The sequence below is a fragment of the Pristis pectinata genome, chromosome 16 (assembly GCF_009764475.1).
Source record: "Pristis pectinata isolate sPriPec2 chromosome 16, sPriPec2.1.pri, whole genome shotgun sequence".
Taxonomy (NCBI): Eukaryota; Metazoa; Chordata; class Chondrichthyes; order Rhinopristiformes; family Pristidae; genus Pristis; species Pristis pectinata.
In genome coordinates this window covers 8413216-8422673 of record NC_067420.1, presented here as the reverse complement: position 1 = coordinate 8422673, position 9458 = coordinate 8413216, and positions in this window count along the sequence as shown.

Below are 9458 nucleotides of genomic sequence, written 5' to 3'. Positions count from 1 at the left end.
CTCTGCAAGTCTAGTCTGGCCTGCAGGGCGTGTTCCAAAGTCTTGCTTTTAGTAACACATCATACAGACTAAGGAGAACAATGTGCTCCCTAACTGCAATTCTAACTGTTCCATTACCTCATTTGGTCTCACCATATTAGAGATGCCCCCTTTGTTATATCCATTCCTCCTTTCCCCGGCTACTGAAAAGCTGTTTTGTCTCCTTCTGACAAAGGATCTCAGACCTGAAACATTAACCGTTTCTCTTTCCACAGATGCTGCCTGACTGGCCGAGTGTAGCAGGGCAGAGACACAAGTAAAAGGGCAAGTGGGATACTTTCCTTCAACAGCCAAGGTATCGAATATAAGAGCAGGAAGGTTTTGCTGGTTGTCACAGCTTGACAACCACATTGCAGAAGAGCTGCGCTTGCACTGGAGAAGGTGCCAAGCAGATTTATGGGGATGTTGTTAACACTACAAAATTGTCACTATGAAGAAAGAAGGGTGTGTTTCTTTGCAACAGAGGGGAGCCGCTTGAGGTGCCTGAAATTATGAGAGACCTAGATAAATAGGAGGGATCTATGGAGGAAGGTCACCGGAGGCATAGAGTTAATGTAACTGACAGAGGGATTAAAGGAGAGGTGAGGAATGCTTCGCCCAGAGGGTGGTGGGGTCTGTAATTTACTGCCTGAAAGGGTAATGAAGGCAAAAGCCACAAAACATCTCTGAAATACTTGACTGCGTCCTTGAAGAGCAGTGATCTACAGACCTGGTGACAGAAGGTGGAAGGAGGCAGGGTCGGTCTTTTTCAACCAGCATTGGCACAAACACAATGAGATGAATCACTTCCTACTGTGACAGAAATTTGTAATGATTCGATGATATTATGCTCAGTGGGAGTTTCTACAGCATAGCAAAGCTAAGGAGCTACATGGAGGATGAAGATATTTTGGGGGAGTGTGCAGAGGTGCAGGTGACCACAGCGGAGCACAGTAAACCCTAGAAGCCAGGGAGCTGAGGGCCCTGCTGGATTTATGTGTAGGACCACATTACTTTCCCTTGCTTCCATTTACCACCTGGTTTGCTCCAGCCAAGATTGGCCAACTGCTGAGCAGAGATGCAGGAGGGGACACTGACAAGAAGGGAGAGGAAACCATGGCTTGACAGAGGAGGTAGATCATAGTAATTAGAAGAGAGTGGAAACCAGAGTTTGCAACCTGAGGTCAGGGAGGTTGGAATGGGAGGGGCAAGAGGACATGAACTTTGGAGGAGAAGCGTATAACCTCCATGGGGTGACTGACTGCAGGGGGAGCTCTCCCATTCCTTTGGATCACAAAGACTGCTGCAAAATGCACTCGGATCCCATCTCCACTTTACTGCCAGGTCTCCAGAGGCCTGGGAAACCCAGATAAGAACAGTTACATTTTCCCATCACAGAGCATTTGGACACATGGTTCAAATATACAACTAAAATGTCCTGCTTATCCAAGATTAAACAATTACTTGGTTCTTATTTCACCTAACACCCAATTAGCCCCAACCTGCCTTCAGCCATCTCATCCCTATCATGGTGAGAGATTAACATCAAAAATGGATTATCAACTCAAGTGCTAGGGTGGAATTTGAAGCTCATCTTCCTGACAGAACATGACATGTATGTTAATAATCGCACAGAATATATGACTGTTAACTCTTAAATAACCTTGATTCAAAATCCAATTTATAAATGGGCAATGGGGGCCAAGGACAAAGACTCAAAATTAAATGTATCATCACCATCTTTAAATCCAGTCATGGCTTTGCCCAGTGTGTGCTCTGTGGTTTCCTCTAAATTACCAAGATCCATTTGCAGAGTGTACAGACAAAGCAAGGTGTGTCCTCTTTATGAAAGGATTTTTGCAGCCCACAGAGCAGTGGGTCATGGGACACGATCCTTAAAGAAGTAACGACCTTAAAGCAACAATTATTGTTCACAACCAATATTACAGATAAAACTCAATGAAAGTATTTACAAACATTGCTCTTGTTATTAGTTATTCTGCATCATTGGTAAGTTCCCTCTCTATAATCTTCTCACAGTCAAAGTCAAAGTCAAAGTTGAGTTTATTGCCAAATGAACAAGTACATGTATGGACAGGTGCAATGAAAATCTTACCTCCAGCAGCAACACAGGCACATAGCATCAGATATACAACATTCACAAGAAAACCATAAATTAAACAAAATTGTATAAGGAAGAACACAACTAGGACCAAAACAAAACAAAGTCCATTGTAATGCAAGAGGTTAAAGTGGTCATAGTTTTGCTATACTGAGGTAGTGATTGGGGTTGTGCAGGTTGGTTTAAGAACCAAATGGTTGAAAGCAAGAAGCTTTTATTGAACCTGGTGGTGTGGGACTTCAGGCTTCTGTACCTCCTGCCCGATGGTAGCTGCAAGTAGATGGCATGGCCCGGATGATGGGGATCTTTGATGACGGATGTTGCGTTCTTGAGGCAGCACCTCACGTAGATATTACCGATGGTGGGGAACGATGTGCCAGTAATATATTGGGCTGAGTCCACAACTCCCTGCAGCTTCTCCCTAGTGTTGGTGCTACTTTCATTGACTTTGTAGATTTTTTTGGAGTATTGTCCAGTTCTGAATTCCATATTATTGTATTGAGGAAGTGAAGGGTTAAGAATTGCAACCATACCTATAACTGGTAAACAAAAATATATATATATATATATGCATTTATATTTCTCTAGCAAGGACTAGCAAGCTGCTGACCCACTAGTTAAGTTGGAATGTTAAGTATGTTAACTGCCTTTGTTTCGGGTAATGGACCATTCCGTTATGTCAGACGGTGGCGATACTGGGTGTAATTAACGTCGAGGTGGAGGCTTGGTCTGAACAATGAAGGGTGATACCTGCCTTTGAAAGCCTTGATTATAACTCAATTATACTAAGACAAGAGGTGTGATAGCTGTCTCGGGATCTCTATAGCTTGACAGAAACTCACGGCGCCGTATGCATGGGATGTGCGTGACAATTCCTGTATAAATGTCTGTCAGCCCTTTGTGCGGGGAGGACTCGGGAAGTGACTCTTAGTGAGTGCTGAAGAGAATTCTCCTAGCGGTGCACTGCTAATAAAGGTATTTGTTCGAATTGACCTCATGGCACTGTGTTACTTACAGCGGACAGAAGGGGAAAATTAATTTCGGGACGACAGTGTCATCAGTAAAATCACACATCAGCATATGCTGGCCAACAATGGAATGTTGTTCAGGAGTAATTCCTATCTCACAAGCTCTTAGCTGTATGCATTGTGCACTCAGAGTAAGTGGTCACTGTGGACTTTGCAAAGCCAATTTTCACTGGACCATTCCTAGTTCTGTTCATCCAAACTATCTCCCCACAGCTTGAGTCATGACCCATTCACTGCCTCCCATTCTTTCCCTACACTTTTCCCCTCCAAATTGGGTTGGGTCAAACTCAGTAGGAGTGTAACCCATTGTAGAATGAAGTATGATTTGATAACAGGAGGAACACTGCATGCCAGTGTTTCAGGCACACATTCAATTGACGCTACACACCCTGTTTCTTCACTGTCTCTTCAGTGGGTTGCTGCTGCTGGTGCTTCTGATTAATTCAACTCCAAAGTTTATTCGAAACAGGGAGCGTGGAGACCCGTTCCACAAATTGCAAATTCTACACAGCTCAAAAGTCAGGATTTTGATGAGTGGGGGAAATTCAAGGGTTTTAAATGTGACATCTTTCTAAGGTTTAGTGAAGTTTTGCATTTAACATTTAAATTAATTATAAACTTAACCTGCAATTTCTTTCCGTGTTAGTCAGTGGTAAAGAAGCTGCCTGCTAGCAGCAGCTGCACAATGAATTAGGTTGATAACATGAATAAGGTACCAAGTAGTTATAGTCCGCAGGGGATGGCTCAGGTGTTTGCAATTATAAACAGCATAAATACAGGAGACCCCTGCTAATTAATGAAGTGGATAGCATGGAGTTCAGTCTTATGCAATTTAAATTCTGTAGAGTATCAAACATGGATTTTAATGACTGGGGGATGCAGATGAAGTGGAGTAAGCAATGCTGTGTTTTCACGAGTCAGAATGTAAGTACAGAGGAGACCATTTAAAACATTGTATGTGCTCCACCATTCAATGATATTACTGCTGATGTTTTTCCGAGTTCCACTTTCCTGCACTAACACCATAGCCCTTGATTTTCCAAATATCTAAAAATCTACTAACCTTGATCTTGAATACATCCAATGACTCAGCCACCTCGGAGAATTCCAGAGATTTACTACCTGCTAGGTGACAAAATCTCTTCTTGATCTCCCAATCTACCTCATCGTGGCCCTTTCATTTTACTTGTTTATCTGCCCTACACATTCATTGTAACTGCAACACCAGATTCTGCATTCTATTTTCTTCTTACTACCTCAACGTACTGATGTATGGCATGATCTGCCTGGATGGCACAAAAACAAAGCTTTTCACTGTATCTTGGTCCAAGTGACAACAATAAACCATTTACATTACCATTGTGGCTGCCTCATATTGTGAGGATTTGATTCTTGGTTCTAGACTCTTCAGAGAAACATCACACCTGCACCTGCCCCATAAGAATTTTCTGTGCTTTCATGAGATCACGTCTTATTCTTCTATACTGGAGACCTTATGTCCAGTCATATTAATGTCTCCTTGAATACAAACCTGCCATCCCAGGAATCAATCAGATGATCCATGCTTTGGTGCATGGATGAACTGGGAGATCCACTTCTTACTGAAATCTTGGACTGCGGCATTCAAATCAGGTGACCCTGGCCCATACAAGAAATCGAGATATGACCTCTGTAAAGATATCAGGGATGCCAAGAGACAATATCAGTCCAAAATAGAGTCCCAGACCAGCCGTCAGTTGTGGCAAGACGTACATGCTATAATGGACAACAACAACACATCCCTCCCCAGTGAGCTTAACGCATACTATGCACATTTTGAACAGAAGGGGATTGGTTTGTCACCACCCAGCCCGACAGCCTCCAATGCACCTGAACCCACAGTCACCGTTGCAGATGTAAGATCAGTCTTCCGGAGAGTGTACCTGTGGAAAGCATCTGGCCGAGATGGTGTCCCTGGCCATGTCCTCAGATCCTGTGCAGATCATCTGGCAAGGGTATTTGCAAACATTTTTAACCTCTCCCTGCTTCAGTCTGAGGTTCCCACCTGCTTTAAGAAGACCGCTATCATCCCAGCACCAAAGAAAAACAAGGTAGCGTGCCTTAAAGACTATCACCCGGTGGCTCTGACATCCACCATCATGAAGTGCTTTGAGAGGCTGGTCATGGCACACATTAACTCCAGCCTCCCAGACAACATCAACACACTGCAATTCGCCTACCGCCTAAACAGGTACAGCGGACGCCATCTCCCTGGCCCTAGACTCATCTCTGGAGCATCAGGACAGTATGGACACCTACAATGGATTATTGTTTACTGACTACAGCTTGGCCTTCAATACTAGTTCCAAGCAAACCCATCTCCAAACTCCTCAACCTGGGACTCAGCACCTCCCTCTGCAACTGGATCCTTGACTTTCTGACCAACAGACTGCAATCAGTGATAGGCAGCAACACCTCCACCTGATTATTCTCAACACTGGTGCCCCACAAGGCTGCGTCCTCAGCCCTCTACTCTACTCCCTATACACTTCCAATTGTGTGATCAAATTCTGCGATAACTCCATCTACAAGTTTGCAGATGATACCACCGTAGTTGGCCATATCTCAAATAACAATGAGTCAGAGTACAGGAAGGAGATAGAGAGCTTAGTGACATGGTGTCATGACAACAACCTTTCCCTGAGTGTCAGGAAATCAAAAGAGCTGGTCATTGACTTCAAGAAGGAGAGCGGTGCACATCTTCCTGTTGACATCAAAGGTGCTGAGGTTGAGAGGGTTGAGAGCTTCAAATTCCCGGAAGTGAACATCACCAATAGCCTGACCTGGTCCAACCAAGTAGACGCCACAGCCAAAAGAGCTCACCAGCGCCTCTACTTCCTCAGGAGGCTAAAGAAATTTGGCATGTCCTCTTTGACTCTCACCAATTTTTATCAATGCACCATAGAAGCATCCTGTCCAGATGGATCATGCTTGATATGGCAACTGCTCTGCCCATGACCTCAAGAAATTTCAGAGAGTTGTGGACACAGCTCAGCACATCACGGAATCCGGCCTCCCCTCCATGGACTCTGTCTACACTTCATTGTTGTCTCGGTAAAGCAGCCAGCATAATCAAAGACCCCACCCACCCAAGATATTCTCTCTTCTTCTCTCTCATCAGGCAGAAGATACAAAAACCTGAAAGAATGTACCACCAGGCTCAAGGATGGCTTCTATCCCACTGTTATAAGACTATTGAATGGTTCCCTAGTACGACTACTTGGATTCTTGACCTCATAACCTACCTCGTTATGAACTTGCACCTTATTGTCTACCCGCACTGGACTTTCTCTGCGACTGTAACACCTTATTCTGCATTCTGTTATTGTTTTACTTTGTACTACCTGGATGCATTGTTGTAATGAATTGATCTGTATGAACAGTATGCAAGACAAATTTTTCACTGTATCTTGGCACATATGGCAATAATAAATCAATTTACCCATTTATTTACTAACTTACCATTCCCCCAAGCCCAGGCCTGTCTCATCAAAGCTCTATGCAACAGCAGTAAGACCTATTGAACTCAAATCCTCTTGCAATAGAAGCCAGCATACCATTTGTTTTCCTGATTACTTCCACAGTGATTCATGTGCATGAATACACAGCTCCCCTAGAACACCAACACCAGAGACGCTGGTTTAATCCTGAGCTCAGGTGCTGTCTGTGTTGAGTTTTCAATCTCTCACATTTTAATAATTGCTCCATTTTCCATTTTCCTATCAAAGTGGATGACCCAGACAGCACGGTGGTGCATCACGTAGAACCGCTGCCTCTCAACAGCAGAGACCCGGGTTCAATCTTGACCTCTGGTGCTGCCTGCGTGGAGTTTGTACATTCCCTGTGTGACCGCGTGGGTTCCATCTGGGTGCCTCGATTTCTTCCTACACTCCAAAGATGTGCAGGTCAGTGTATAGGTGAGTGGTAGAACCTGGGGGCAGTGAAGAGAATGCGGAGTGAATAAAAAATGGGATTAATGCAAGACTAATGTAAAATGGGCGGTTGATGATCGGTGTGCACTCAATGGGTGAAAGACCTAACTCCGCACTGTATCTGTCAATGACTCAATGAATCTATGACCCCATCATACTGCAGTACTAATCTCTGTGATACACCAGGAATTTCATCCCTCCCAACTTGAAAGTGACCCATTTATTCCTATTATCTGCCTGCTGTTAACCAGTCTTCAGTCATATCACCCATAATTCTACATGCTTTTGCTTTGTTTCATAACCTCTTGTTTGGCACCTTATCAGAGGCAATGTGAGAGTCCAAAAAAACCACTTCCACTGTTTCTCCTTTTTTTATTCTGCTCGTTACAACCTCAAAAGTCTCCAACAGATTTCTTGAACATGACTTCCCTTTGATGATCCATGTTGACTCTGTCTAATGCTACTTTTATTACTACTTCCTTTAAAATATATTTAGTATTTTCCGTCCTACTGTTCTCAGGTTAACTGGTCTGTAGCTCCTCGCTTTCTCTCTCCCTCTACTCTTAACTAACGGAGTTACATTTTCTGGCTTCCAACCTGTGGAATGTTCAAGAACCCGTGGAATTTTGAAAGATGACATCTAATGCAGTTAGCTTCTCCATAGCCACTTCTGTCCAAACTTCAAGTCAAGATCACCTTTCAGTCCCATTTATGTCTCCAACCCCATTTTGAAAGATGACATCTAATGCAGTTAGCTTCTCCATAGCCACTTCTGTCCAAACTTCAAGTCAAGATCACCTTTCAGTCCCATTTATGTCTCCAACCCCATTTTTAACTCATTCAGCTTCTCATTCACTCTGGACCTGTTGTTCAACCCTAATTCTGCAAGTCTCTCTGTGTCCTCTTCCGTGAAGGCAGACACAAAATCTGTTGATAAGAGTTGATAAGAAGCATCAGTTGCAGCTCATTTAAGAATTCAGGAGATAGGAAAAGAATCAATTTGTGACATCACAGGATGGCAGGGAAGTAATTGGCTGATGAGTATTGTGTCACCTGGATAACCTTAGTCTCCACCCTATCGCAGACATTCCTTTCGTTCTCTCCATCTCTCCTCGTTCTCCGAAACTTGAAACATTTCCTCAAATTTTTCAGTTCCAGTGAAAAGTCATCAACCCAAAAAGTTAGCTCTGTTTCTCTCTCCACTGATGCTGCCTCAGTGTTTCCAGCATTATAAAAACAGAAATGTTCAGCAAATCAGGCAGCGCATGGGGAAGGAGGAGCAGTTCAAGTCCCAGACTCTTTGCCCTGCCCTTCTGGGGAAAGGAGAGTTGGTCCAGTGGGATAGACTTCCTTGAATTGGCCTGGGACCAATATCTTAGTGAATAGAATAACTAGGGTTGTAGCAAGGGCTCTAAGATAAACACTGAGGTCCGGGTGAGGGAGAATTTAGAAAATTGAAAAGAAAAGCTGTTAATAGGGCAGAAGAGTCAAACAGGTAATGATAAACAGAGTGACAGTGGAAGGGACGGGGCATATGAACATAAAATTGCATCTGCCAATTACATCAGAGCAGTGAAAAATAATTAGCTCTTATCTTAAAAAGGACATAAATGCATTGGAAACAGTTCAGAGAAGGTTTACTAAATTGATACTTGGTATGGATGTGCTGTCTTGTGATAAGATAAGATAAGATAAGATATCTTTATTAGTCACACGTACATCGAAACACACAGTGAAATGCACCTTTTGTGTAGAGTGTTCTGGGGGCAGCCCACAAGTGTCGCCACACTTCCGGCACCAACATAGCATGCCCACAACTTCCTAACCCGTACGTCTTTTGGAATGTGGGAGGAAACCAGAGCACCCAGAGGAAACCCACACAGACACGGGGAGAACGTACAAACTCCTTACAGAGGGCGGCCGGAATTGAACCTGGGTCGCTGGCACTGTAATAACGTTACGCTAACTGCTACACTACAATGCCTGCTGAGGAAAAGTTGGACAGACTAGGCTTGGAGCTGTTAGAGTTTAGTGACTAGATTGAAACAGATGAACTCTTGAGGGGTCTTGACAAGCTGGATGAGGAGAGCATGTTTCACCCTTGTGAGTGAATCTAGAACTAGGAGTCACTGTTTAAAATTAAGAGGTCACCCATTTAAGACAGAGATGAGTCTTTGGATGTAAGTTGTAAATTTTTGGAACTCTCTTCCTCAAAGGGGCAATGGAAGCAAGAGTTTTGAATATTTTTAAGACCGATATAGGTAGACTCATGATCAGCAAAGTTACCAGGAATGGATGGAAGTGCAGAGTTGAGGTTAT